Source organism: Hypanus sabinus, chromosome 15, assembly GCF_030144855.1.
Source record: "Hypanus sabinus isolate sHypSab1 chromosome 15, sHypSab1.hap1, whole genome shotgun sequence".
Lineage (NCBI taxonomy): Eukaryota > Metazoa > Chordata > Chondrichthyes > Myliobatiformes > Dasyatidae > Hypanus > Hypanus sabinus.
In genome coordinates, this window is record NC_082720.1 from 15,129,229 (window position 1) to 15,142,350 (window position 13,122).

At 40.0% G+C, this 13,122-nt stretch overlaps 1 long non-coding RNA gene across 4 annotated transcripts in view; it reads right to left on the reverse strand.

Annotated features, from left to right (window-relative positions):
• The window catches only part of LOC132405312 (uncharacterized), a 44,373-nt gene extending 31,494 nt beyond the window's left edge, over nt 1-12,879 (reverse strand). For all 4 annotated transcript variants that reach the window (XR_009515810.1, XR_009515809.1, XR_009515806.1 and 1 more), the window contains exon 1: nt 12,748-12,879. This is a non-coding gene — a long non-coding RNA (uncharacterized LOC132405312). The remainder of the gene's footprint in view (nt 1-12,747) is intronic.
• Between the last annotated feature and the right edge of the window lie 243 nt (nt 12,880-13,122).

A 13,122-nucleotide genomic window follows, 5' to 3' on the forward strand; every position in this document is an offset into this window, starting at 1 on the left:
ACCCAAGTCGGGCCACCCCCGAGCACACTTTCCATCCGTGACGGGTTGAGCGTCAAGCTAGCCACTCAGCCTTGTAAAAAACAAGGGTCGAGTCAGGAACGTTCATACCGTGACAGGTTAATCCGAAAGGAGACTGATCCTGACATCATGCACCAGACATGAATGGCTGATTGCTATCTGGTGTGACAAGCTATGAAAAATGAAGTGAGTTGCTCAATAGTGACAGAGCTGGACTTTTCGCATACCATTGTTGTCTTGTTGCCTGGACTTGTTGCATGCAATTGTTGTGCCGAGACAGTGCATGGGAGCAAGTGATTGTCTTGGATTTATTTTGTGATTGCAAGGCACATTTGGACATTGATAATATAGAGTACAGTACTGCAAATCCAGTTCACCGGTTCATTGGCATGACCAATGGCAGGGGAGTTGCATTCCCTTGGTTGTGGCAAGGTCAAGGCCCTCATGCTACTGGGAGATCTGTTGCAGCTGCCCAGGGGAGGTGATGCCAGAGGTGGTGTGCGAGAGAGCAGAGGTCGCTGTGTGTGCACTGGAATCATGGCTGTGTTAGGGGCTGGCTCCTGCCATCAGTTCTGCCCTCCAGAGCTCATTGAATGCTGCTTGCCATGTTCACCCAGTGGTGCCATCCAGTGTCTGTTCAGTGTTGCCCCCCCCCCCCCAATGTTCGCTCCAATGGTGGAAGAACAAGCTGTTCCAGGATAACCTACCATCAATCTAAAGGCTATGCCACTCGGGGACTTGGGCTACATTATGTTTTTCTTTGTGAATAAATTTTTTATGTTGCTTTAACCATACTTGCTATCTATGCTATGTGTAGGGTGCTGTGGGCTGTTGGTAATGTGTTTTGCACCTTGGCCCCAGAGGAACACTGTTTCATTTGGCTATATTCACATGTGGTTGAATGATAATTGAACTTGAACTTGAAGCTCATACCTCTTTTATAGAAATGCTCTGTTTCAGACCATAATGGGTCAGGGGTTTATTAGATCTTTGTGTTAGCCCAGGGATTTCTTGTCATTGCTGGAGAAGAATTGATGTAACTGCCAGATATAAAAGGGAGTGGTAATGTAATGGTGTTTGGTATAAGAAGTTGATCTATCAGATGTTAGACAGTGCAGTACAGGAAGACAAATATAATTACTCCAAATCTGGAGTTAAAGTACTAAAGACAGGAGTAAGGTTAGAGACAGGACATTATACAGACTGTCTTCAGTAAACATACACATCAGGAGCAGAGACTGGCCAAGTGACTATGAAGGAGGAGTTTCCTGCCAGCTGTATAAAGGGACGTGAAATCTTTATTATTATTCAATGATGGGCATAACCACCAGGTAACGTATGACCAGTGCAATTACTCTAGGAGTTCAAGTATCATAGAATTTCAGTTATAAAAACCAGGATTAATATGATAAAAAGATTCTTGAAATAAGTAGTATCAACTAAATATAGGATAATTATATATCATAAATATATACTTGATAATTAATTATCAAATAAATAAGAAATAAGATTAGCCTGTGTAATTGTGATACCATTTTGTGCAAACATTATACTGGTATTCTAGCTCCTTCTGTTTCATTATACTCCTCAGTGTATCACCTCGAAATTATCTGTAGTAAAATCTATTTGTCACTCCTCAGCCCGTTTCCTTAACTGATCAAGAACCACATGTAATCTATGATAACTTTCTTCAATATCAACAATTTTTCTGTCATCCACAGGCTTACTGATCAGGCCTTGTGCATCCATTTCCAAATGATTTATGTAAATAATGAATGACAAGGGTCTCAACTTTGACCCCTATGGCATACCATTAGTCACCAACCTCCATTCCGAGAAACAACCTTTAGCTAGCATCCTCTCTCTTACTTATTTAGAGATACAGCGTGGAACAGGCCCAAGGAGTTGCACCATTGAGCACCCCACCTATTTAACCCTAGCCTAATCACAGGACAATGTACAATGACCAATTAACCTTCTAATCAGTACATCTTTGGACCATAGAAGGAAACCTGAGCACCCAAAGGAAACCAATGCACTCATTGGAAGAACATGCAAACTTTCTTACAGAAGACATCAAAATTGAACTTTGAAATCCAGAATGCTTAGAGCCGTAATACAGTAGCTTCCATGTCCTTTCTTTCTATTTCCAAGCCAATACTGATTTTAACTAACGGTAGCTTGCTACACTACTGTAGCTCGTCTCCCTGTTTCCAAGACAATTTTGATTCTAGCTTGCCCTGGATTCTATGGAAATGAATGTTTCAAGCTAGACTAGCATGCAGGTCCTTGAATACCTTGTGAAAGTCCAAATAATTAACATCCACTGCCTTATCTTCGTCTACATTTTTGGTTATTTCTTCAAAAAAGCAAAGATGTTTATCAAGACCAACTTTCCACGCACAAGTCTATGCTGACTGCTCCCAATCAGATGCGGTCTATCTAAAAGCTGTTAGATTCTGTCCCTCAGAATTCTCTCCAATAACTTCCCCACTACTGACATCAGACTAACTGACTTGTTGTTCCCCATCTTGTGTTGCCACCCATTTAAAACAAGCAAACGGCGTTCCAGTTTTGTGAACCTCACCAGTAGCTAGCAATGAAGCAAATACCTCTGCATATGCCTCCACAACATCTCATCTAGCTGCTCAGATTCCAAGGGTAGACATGATCAAGCCCTGAGGATTTATCTACTCCAATGAGCTGCAAGGTTACCAATACCTCCTTGGTGAAATAAATGTCCTCCAAAACATTTCCACTCGCTTCCCTTATCTCTTGAACAACCATAATTTTCTCCTCAGTAATCATATGAAAAATAATTGTCAAAGATTTCACCCATCAAGAAATAGGTGACCCTGCTGATCTTCAAAGTGACTAGTGTAACCTAATTGTTCACAGCTGGAAAGGAGAATTTCCAATGCTAAGTTTGGGAGTTTCTTGCCTGGACAATAAGTGGGTGGGAATGGGCTCTGACAATACTGTCTAGAACTGTTCTTGTCCATCTGCACATCAGGAGCAAAGCCTGTTATGTGACTATATAATATGAAATAAAGCCATTTTATGACAGAGACCTTGTCTGGTTTGCAATAGGCTGTTTTCAGTTTGCGATGTCAGTTGAAAACTTCATTACATCTCTGTTCACACATACTCCCAGAAATGATGTGCCAGTATGTGGGGTTGGCAGCCTAGAGGGTCAGTGATCTTACTCATGTAAACAAGTGAAGGGAAAAGAACAAATGGATATAAAAGCAAGTAATTCGATCAAAAAATACTTGTGATAAATATATTCAAATTAAATATCACAGTCACAAAAGTAGCTTTGAGAATGATAAACAAAGAGACTTCAAGTATTGAGAAAATGAACAAAGGGCAGTAAGTTCATGGGTTTAGATTAGTGGTTCCCAACGTGGGGCATATGCCCCACAGGGGGGTAATTTGATTTTTAAGAGGGGCAATTCGAGAGTGAGCTATTAACAGTGAATTTTTTCTAGTAAGTCTGTGTGAGTATGAGTGTGTGTGCAAGTTAATGCATATGTGTATATACAGTATGCATACATAAAAATACTTGTGTGTATGTACATGTGTAATTGCGTATGTACTGTATATATAGTGTATCACCATCTTTACAACCATCAAATGGCTTTCATAATTAAATTAATGAATTGACTGATGTAGGAAGGAACGAATGAACAAGTCCAAACGCGTAAGAAACTCGTACGAGGTCGCACCAATGCTGCTTTTTGCAGTAGCTTTCGGTTCTTGGTGGTGTGAAGGTGTGTACATTGTGTCATCTCTTTTAAACGGTGTATCTGCCTTTGTATGCTGTAGAAACGAATCGGCATTGTTTTATTTATTTATTATTATTATTTTAATATCACTTAATGTTCTTTTTTTACAAGTTCTTAATAATTTCTTCCTCAGAACTTTAACAGTCCTTTGGTTCTTTTATTTTTCTCTTTCATGAATGCCATGTTCTTTGGAAGCTTGTTTAAACCAAGTTAATGGTCTTTTAGGCTTCCTCCAGGTGAATAGGAATTCACTTTTTGAATAATAAGAATTATATACCACCACAGGGAGCATCAGGATTTTAGAGGTGATTAGGTGGGGCATGGCCAAAAAAAGGTTGGGAACCACTGGTTTAGATGGATCCATCAGACCTATGAAAGAGAATACGTTAACGATGCAAAGCTAAGGAATTTCACTGAATTTGTCATGATGTTACTGAGGTGCAATGTGGCATATTGTTGCAAGTTCTTCAATGAAAGCCATGGGATTCATGTTTTGATCAAATAATATGGTAGGTAATGCTATTTTATACATCAGCTTTGTGTATTTGACACCAAAACACAAAGATTTATGTTCTGACTTCAACCCACGCTCAACCTAAGCTGATGTAGTTTGATAATGACAGAAGAACCTCTATTCTATTTAATATATATATCTATTGTTAAATAAAAAAAGATTTAACTTTACACTGATTTTAACTCAAGATGTCCCTGCTGTGTGATTGATCAAATAGAATAGATGAAGTGGTGTTTTATTTCAAACTCTTGGATGTATTTTCTAGAATTATTTAATCACATAACATAGAGATATCTATGAATTATAGACCATTTAATACACATGGCTTAGTAACATTTATGACATTAAATTTGATTGTTCTATGACTGGCTCCTTTGTGATGTCACAGAGCCAGATTTAAGTCTCTGGTTACTCATAATCAGAAAGTTATTGTGGAGGTACTGGCAATGTGAGTAACTTCAGTCCATTTAAAAGGGAATTGGATTAAAAGGACAGATATAATATTAAGCTCCATTAAAAATAATTATTTTCAAATTAAACATGATTATGGTCACCAAAGTAGTGACAGGTGCTATTAAAGGATTAAAGGATTATTAAAGGATATTATGTATTAAAGGATCTTTGAAGTGAATAATGTTTCAGGAAAGTATGTTATTCATTTTAATACTCTGAAAGAGGGGACAGAACGTAATGTGCCCAAGTCTGCCAAAGATAAAAGAGCATGTTGTGAGTACTGTGAATGTACAATGAGATATAAATAAGGCAAAATTTGGCAAATGGAGTTCAGCAAGCAAAAGTGGAATGTCCTACGCTTCATAAGTAGAATCCAAATACAGACAAGTACCTATTTACAAATCTATTAACTCTAACAGTTATCCCTATTTCCATGCTATCACCTGCAAAAAATGTTATTCGCTTCTCCCAGTTCCTCCACTTCCACTTCATCTATACTCACGATGAAACTTTCTATTCTAGAACCTTTTTTCGTAGAATGGGGTCCCCTTACATCACCAACTATGCTGCAACTATTAACTTCAAATTTTCTGCATAACCACTCAAAGAGTTGAACTGCACGTGCATGAAATGAGAGCTGTATAACTCATCTCCTTCTACCTTAGGCCATGAACTTACCAATCACCCCTGCTGTCGACCACTTCTGGAGGTCCAAGATGCCGACTTCTACAAAGAAGGGATCCGTATGCTCCACGACTGCTGGAGTAAGTGTGTAAATGTAGGCACAGACTATGTTGAAAAATAAATGTGCTAGGTTTTCTAAAATTGACTCCTTCTACCTTAGGCCACAAACTTACCAATCGCCCCTCGTACGTACGTAGGAAGAGTTTACAAATGAATCGAACACTGAGTTATCTAGATGTTCTTGATGTGGATACAAATGTTAACACACAGGTACAGGAAGCAGTTAAGAAAGCAAATAGTATTAGCTTTTATTGCAAGGGGTTGGAGTTTTTAAATAACAAACTATTGTTACAGTTGTACAGAGATTTGGTGAGACCACCCATGGAGTACCTGGTTTCGGTCTCCTGATTTTATAGAGGTTATGGTAACAATGGAGCCTATCCTAAGGAGATGCGCCAGGCTAATTCCTAGGAATAATTAGATAGTCCAGTCATAAGAGGCCAAAGAATTTGGATCTGTACTGCTTGAGTTTTAGAAGAATGAGGGGTGATCATATTTAAACATGTCCTAACCCCTTGGATCTTAAAGCATAAAGGTTGAGTGAGACTCTCTCGTGATGGGACATAGTGTATATACAAGAATTGCGGGCAGCCACTTAACGTTTCTTCTCATAGACCAGTAGGCCTCTGGAATTCTCCAATCTGGAAGGTCATCAAGACAAGATCACTGGAGGTAATTTAAATTGAGGTAAATAGTTTTGTTTTAAAAGATTAGGAAATTGTTAGCAATACAGAACTAGCACAGGATAGCAGTAATCTAGTGTAGTGGTTAGTGTAACCTCAGTACAATGTTAGCAACCTGTGTTCAATTCCCACTGCTGTCTGTAAGGATTTTGTACATTCTCCCCATGACCCTAAGGCTTTTCTCCAGTGCTCCAGTTTCCTTTCATATTCCAACAATGTACGGATTGGTAGGTTAATTTGTCACATAAGTGTAATGAGGTGGCAAAGGCTCATTGGACCAGAAGGGTGTGTTATCGTGTTGTATCTCTAAAAAAGAGTTGTGGCCCAGACCAGACGAGCATTAAACATACTGAATGCTAGGGAAGAACTGAGGGCCCAAATGGCTTACTTCTACTGCTATTTTCAGGTGTTGTTGCATTACTTAGACCTGTGTTCTTTACATTTGATCTCAGATTTTGCAACATGTTTAATAATTTACTTTACATATTTATTGGTTTGACTTTAATCAGCAAACAATTAATGCATTGTTGTCAACGTAGAGAACCAGTTTAGTTAGGGGGTTACATTGTACCTAACATGACTGGTCTGTTACCTATGTGACACAACGGCAGCGTTTTGATTGGATAATAAGTTGCAACTAATCCTTATTTTATCAGTGCTCAGAATATTTGATAAGGTAGTGTAGTTGGAGAGCTCTCCATTGTCATGCTTGCTGCTAAGTTAAGAACTGTACTTGGCAGTGCAGTGGCACAGTTATAATGCTCCAATGACCTGAGTGCAATCAGTGCTTTCTGTGCAGAGTTTGCACGCTCGCCCTATGACCACATGGGTTCTCCCAGCTGCTTGGGTTTCTTACCAGTCGCAAAGGTATGAGAGTTGGTGGATTAACTGGCCACTCTAACTTGCTCAAGATGTGTAACTGCGTGATAGAATCTTATAGGGAGATGATCAGGATGTGCAGAAAACGAAATGGGTTGGGGGTATGATTAGTGTGAAGTACAATGCTTGATTGACTCAGTGGGCAGAAGGACCTATTCCATGCTGTATCTCTCTTTGTCTCTAAGGCCAGGTGGGAAACTCAGTATCACCAAGCCACCTTTGATACTATTCTCTGAGAGTAATTTTAATTTGCAGAGCAAATCAAAGACAGACAATCTGATACAAGCTCTCCATAATATAAGCAATGTTCCTGGATGATACAAATTTGGTAATAATTTAAAACTTGAAGGATGACTAGCAGAAATAATTTGATCCCTACTGGCAAGTTTGGTTCATAGTGCCAGTGTTGAAGTTAAGACTGGGTACCAATATCTCTGAAGATGTATTCTGGGTCAAACAAACTGATGTAATTACAAAGAAGGCATGGCAGCGACTATATTTCACGGATGTTGAGGAGACTTGGTAAGACAGCAAAGACTCCTGTGAATTTCTGCATATATACAGCAGAGGACATTCTAACTGGTTGCATCACCCGCTAATATGGAGGGACCACTGCACAGGATAAGAAAAAGCTGCAGAAAGTTGTAAACTCAGCCAGCTTCGTTATGGGTACTAGCCGCCCCGGCACCCAGGGAGAAAATGAGACTTCAAAAAGCCAATATCCATCATTAAGGACCCACATTGCCCAGGACCTGCCCTCTTCTCATCAGTTCCATCAACAAGGATGTGCAGAAGCCTAAAGACACACAATCAGTGTTTCGTTAACACCTTCTTCCTTCTGCCATCTCATTTCTGAATGGATAATGAACGCATGTACACTACTTTATTATTTATTTTCTTTTATTTTTGCTCTCATTTTGCATTGCTTTATTTAATTTAATTGATAATAGTATTTGTGTAACTTTTGGGTTCTTCTTTTTATTCTGTATTGCAATGAAATTCAAATTTCAAGGTAAATTTATTACTGAAGTACATATATGTCACCATATACAGCCCTGCAATTCATTTTCTTGCAGGCATACTCAATAATTCTGCTATAAAATAATAACCATAATAAAATCAATGAAAGACTGCACGAACTGGTCATACAATCAGTGTGCAAAATACAACAAACTGTACTAATACAAGAAGAATGAAGTAATAGTTATAATTTAAAAAATAAATAATATATATTGAGATCTTGAGATGAAGAGGTTTTTGGAACATTTCAGTGATGAGGCAAGTGAAGCTGAATGAACTTATCCCCTTTGGTTCAAGAGCCTAATAGTGAAGAGGTAATAATTGTTCCTGAACCTGGTGGTGTGAGTCCTAAGGCTCCTGTACCTTCTTGTAATGAAGGACAGTGAAGTGTGAGGATATTGGAGGATGGAATTGATTAATTTTCAGTACATGGGAGCAATGCTAAGAACAGGACGTCCTGTACTCATTCCCAATGGGAGATACATCAATAATGAGCCTGACCATGTGATCAATTGGGTGGAGCTCCTCTTTGTGACATCATCCTGGCTCCATTATGACAGCTTTGTGATGTCACACAGTAAATGCTTTGGACTCCTGGTTACCAGATCAGTAAACTTCAAAGCAGCTGGATTTGGCAATGGTCCAGGAAAATGGGGATAATGAAAAGTAAGGAACAATTTAACATCATCATAAGACAAAGTACAAACAGATATCATTTGATATAATTGTAATATTAAAATAGTCACACCTTTGATGTTACAGCCTCTAGAGGTTATCACTTATATAGTTAGAGAGATTCTTGAAGTGAATGGCACGTAGGGAACTGAAACTAGAGTGGCTACAGCACTGAATGAGTCCAAAGGAAGCTTACTGGTTTCGCAGCACAGCTGGTTGGACCAAAAACCTGCTTCAAAGAAGACTGTAATCATGGAGAAATTTACTGAGTTTCCTGGCAGTCACGGAAGGATCTTGCTGAAGTGAGATTATAATCAGCTGTTAGAAGCAGGAAAGTCAGAAGCAATTTATTTTGATCTTTAATGCAACAATATCACATTGACATAATTCCTGTGCATAGGTAACTCGTACCTCACTTGCAGAGAGATTGCTATCCTGTCTCTGTTCTGTGTTTCAGTGGTGCAGTTAGGGGAGTCTTTGGCAAGGAAGCACAATGTTGATGACATGAAATCTCAGCTTCAAGCACTGTGATGAACTAGGGAGGGGTAAAGTTACCTGGACAGTTTGTTTCAGGAGGCAATTTCACCCACTAGATCCAACTGCTTCAAATTCAGGCTGTGGCCAATAACAAGAGTGAGTGACTACTAGTAAGGCAGGTAGGTGGATCCAAGAGGTAGTGCTAGTGGGGACTCAGCCCTTGAACTTGCCCAACTGGTCTGAGATAATTGATCCCTATGAAGATAGGAGTGGTGTCTGTAGGAGGAAGGATGAACAACTGAGCGATGGCACTGACGTTCAGCGAGCCATTAAAGAGGGAGAAGAGAACTGTAGTTGTAAATGGGAATAGTATATTACTCAGTTCTCTGTTACAGGGATCAACAGACCAAGGGCTGTATTATCTGATTCGTGCCCGGGCTCAGAACATCTATTTGACCTGCAGAGGAATTTAGAGTGAGAGGGGAAAGAGTGTGTGCCTCTGAGATAGTGACACACAGGAAATAAAAGTTACTGACTCTCTCCACCTCTGATCCTCCAACAAATACTGGCTCATGGACCTATGGTTTCCTACTCCTGAAGGCTACTATCAGTTGTTTGGTCTTGTGATATTGAGTGAGGGGTTATTTCACCATTGAGTCAAGTTTTCAGTCTCCCTCCTGTATGTTGATTTATCATCCCCTTTGACACAGCCACAACAGTGGTATCATCAGCAACCTTGTAATTGGTGTTGGAGCTGTACTTAGCCACATAGTCATAGGTGTAAAGCAAATAGAGCAGGAGCCTAAGTACACATCCCTGTGGTGCTCCTGGGCTGAATAAGATTGTGGAGGAGATATTTTTACCAATTTTAACTGACTGGGTTCTTCAAGTGAGGAAATCCAGGAGCCGGTTGCACAAGGGGGCATTGAGGCCCAGGTCTAGGAGTTTACTGATGTGTTTAGAGGGGATGATGGTGTTAAATGCCGGGCTGTAATTGATAAAGAGCATCCTGATGTCTGCATCCTGTTGTCCAGATGTCCCTGGGTTGTGCAAAGAGCCAATGAGATGGCATCTGTTTTTGTGACAGGAGCTGATATGCTTCAACACCGGCCTCTCAAAACACTTCATCACTGTGGATGCAAGTGCCACTAGGTGATTGTCATTGAAGCAGGTTACCATGTTCTTCCTGGACACTAGTATGATTGAAGCTTGCTTGAAGAAGGTGGGCACAACACACTGCCAGCGCGACAGGCTGAAGATATCCATGAGTACACCAGCCAGTTGATAAGCACAGGTCATCAGTACTCAGCCAGGTACTCCATCCAGACCAGATGCTTTCCTTGGATTCACTCTCTTGAAGGCAGCTCACATGTATCTTCAGATACCGAGGGCGAAGGGTCATCAGGAGATATGGGTATGCACGATGGTTCCTCCCTGTTCTGGTAATCAAAGCGAGCATAGAAGGCATTGAACTCATCTGGAAGTGAGGCTCTGCTGTCCCCTATTTAGCAAGATTTAACTTTGTAGGAGGTTATGTCATTCAATCCTGCCACAGCTATCGAGAATTCCTTGTTGATTTCAGTCTAGTCTGGAATCTCCACTTCACCCGAGAGATGACTTTCCAGAGATCATACCTGTCCCTCTTGTAATATTCTTGATCTCCAGTCCTGAATGCCTCTGATCTGGCTCTCAGCAGATTCTGGATTTCAATTATTTCAGGTTAAACCCTGAAAAGAATTGTGGGGACAAACTCATCTACTGCTGCTTTAATTAAGGTTATAACAATCTTGGTGTAGTCATTCAGGTCCTCAGATGAGTTCTTTAATATGATCAGTCCACTCGAGGCAATCCTGTAATCATCCCTCTGCATCCTCGCGACTAACTCTGACTTGTCTTGATCTCTGGAGCCTTACTCTCTAGGCTCTGTCTGTATAAAAGTAGCAGGAGTACAGCCAGATGATCCAACTTGCCAAAATGTCTCAGGAAGGAATGATAGACATTCCTTATCGTAGTGAAGCAGTGGTCTCGTGTGTTGGGACCTCTGGTGCCACAAGTTATGTGTTGGTGATCATTAGGCAGGTGATGATTTCCCAAGGCAAATAGAATGGTCTACATTTAATCACTAGTTGTTCTAAGTCAGAGAAACAAAAGGGAAGGAGAGCGCTGGGTATGTTACAGAAGTGTCCAGAATAAAGAAATAGATAAACATTTAGAAAGGGATAAGAATTCAAGTAACACAGGGACAAATTGAAAAGGGTGATGAATAGAGGGCTGAAGGTGAATGCACACAGTGTACAAAATAAGGGAGATGATCTTGGAGTGCATTTACAGAATGGCACTTATGCCATGGACATCATGGAATCATCATAAAGAAATAAAAGATGGAATATGAAGGAAACTAGCCAATAATATTAAAGAGGGAATTAAAAGGACTGGCAGCTGGGCAGAGGGGGTGGGGTTGTTGGTAAAAAATGAAATCAAATCCTTAGTAAGAAGGGACATTGGATTGGAAGATTTAGAATCCTCGTGGATAGGGTTAAGAAACTGCAAGAGAAAAAAGACCCTGTTTGAAGTTATATACAGGCCTCCAAACAGTATTCAGGATGTAAGTTGCAAATTATAAATGGAGATAGGAGAGCCATATAAAAGGGCAATGCTACGATGGTCATGGGTGATTTCAATATGCAGGTAGGTTGGGAAAATCAGGTTGGTACTGGATCCCAAAAGAAGGAATTTGTAAAATGGCTATGAGTTTGCATTTTAGAGCAGCTTGTGGATGGTCCACTGTGGAATAGGGAATTCTGAATTGGGAGTTGTGCAATAAAGCAGATTTGATTTTGGAGTTTAAGGCAAAGGAATTCTTAGGAGACTGTTATCATAATATGATAGAATTCACCCTCAGTTTGAGAGGCAGAAGCTAAAATCAGATGCATCAGTTTTACAGGGAAGCGGTCAGCAGGAGACGCTCATGGAGTGAGCACTGTTTCAGATTCGCTCCATAAACTTTACTTTTGTTAACCTATGATCACCCTTATTTAACTTACTTTTACCTACACCAAAAGATTCTTGCTACTTTTTTGGACTTATCTTTAAGAGTTTATTGTGAATTTTGAAGAAATTAATACAGAAATGGCTCTGAGATCTAAAGGGCGAGAACCTGGGAAAGATTTTAACGGGAACGGGAAGAAGAAAAAGACCGATCCTAAGAACACTGAATTGACTTATGAAATGTTATTGGAGGTTTTAAATGAAAAATTTAAAGAACAACGACAAATTTTCAAACAAGATATAAAGGCCTTTCAGGATTATATGGATAAGACGGATTCAGTAGTTAACCAGCAGCAAGCTCTAATCGCAACTTTGCAAGAGGACGCTCGGAAGCGAGACTTGATAATCGAAAAACTGGAGCAGAAATTATCTTTGATGATTAAACAGGTGGAAACACTTAAAGCCAAGAGTGTCAACTTTGAGAATCGGTCCAGAAGACAGAACTTACGCTTACTTGGTCTTCCGGAAGGTATTGAACAAGGGGACCCCTCGAAGTACTTTGCTAAACTTGTAAAGGATGCGTTCCCTTCTGTATTCCCAGACAGTCCTCCGTTACTTGATCGCGCCCACAGAATTATGCGTCAATCACCAAGTGCTTCAGCTAAACCACCGGTTGTAATTGTCCGATTTCATTATGTGCATGTTAAAGAGCAACTTATTCGTGTGGCTTGGCGTGTAGGGATGGTCAAATTCCAAGAATCCAATTTTCGATTAATGGAGGATTTTAGTCCAGAAGTAATGAAGGCAAGGCTTCTTTTTAAACCTCTGATGTCCAAATGTTATGAGAAAAATCTAAAACCTGCGCTCTTATACCCTGCGAAGC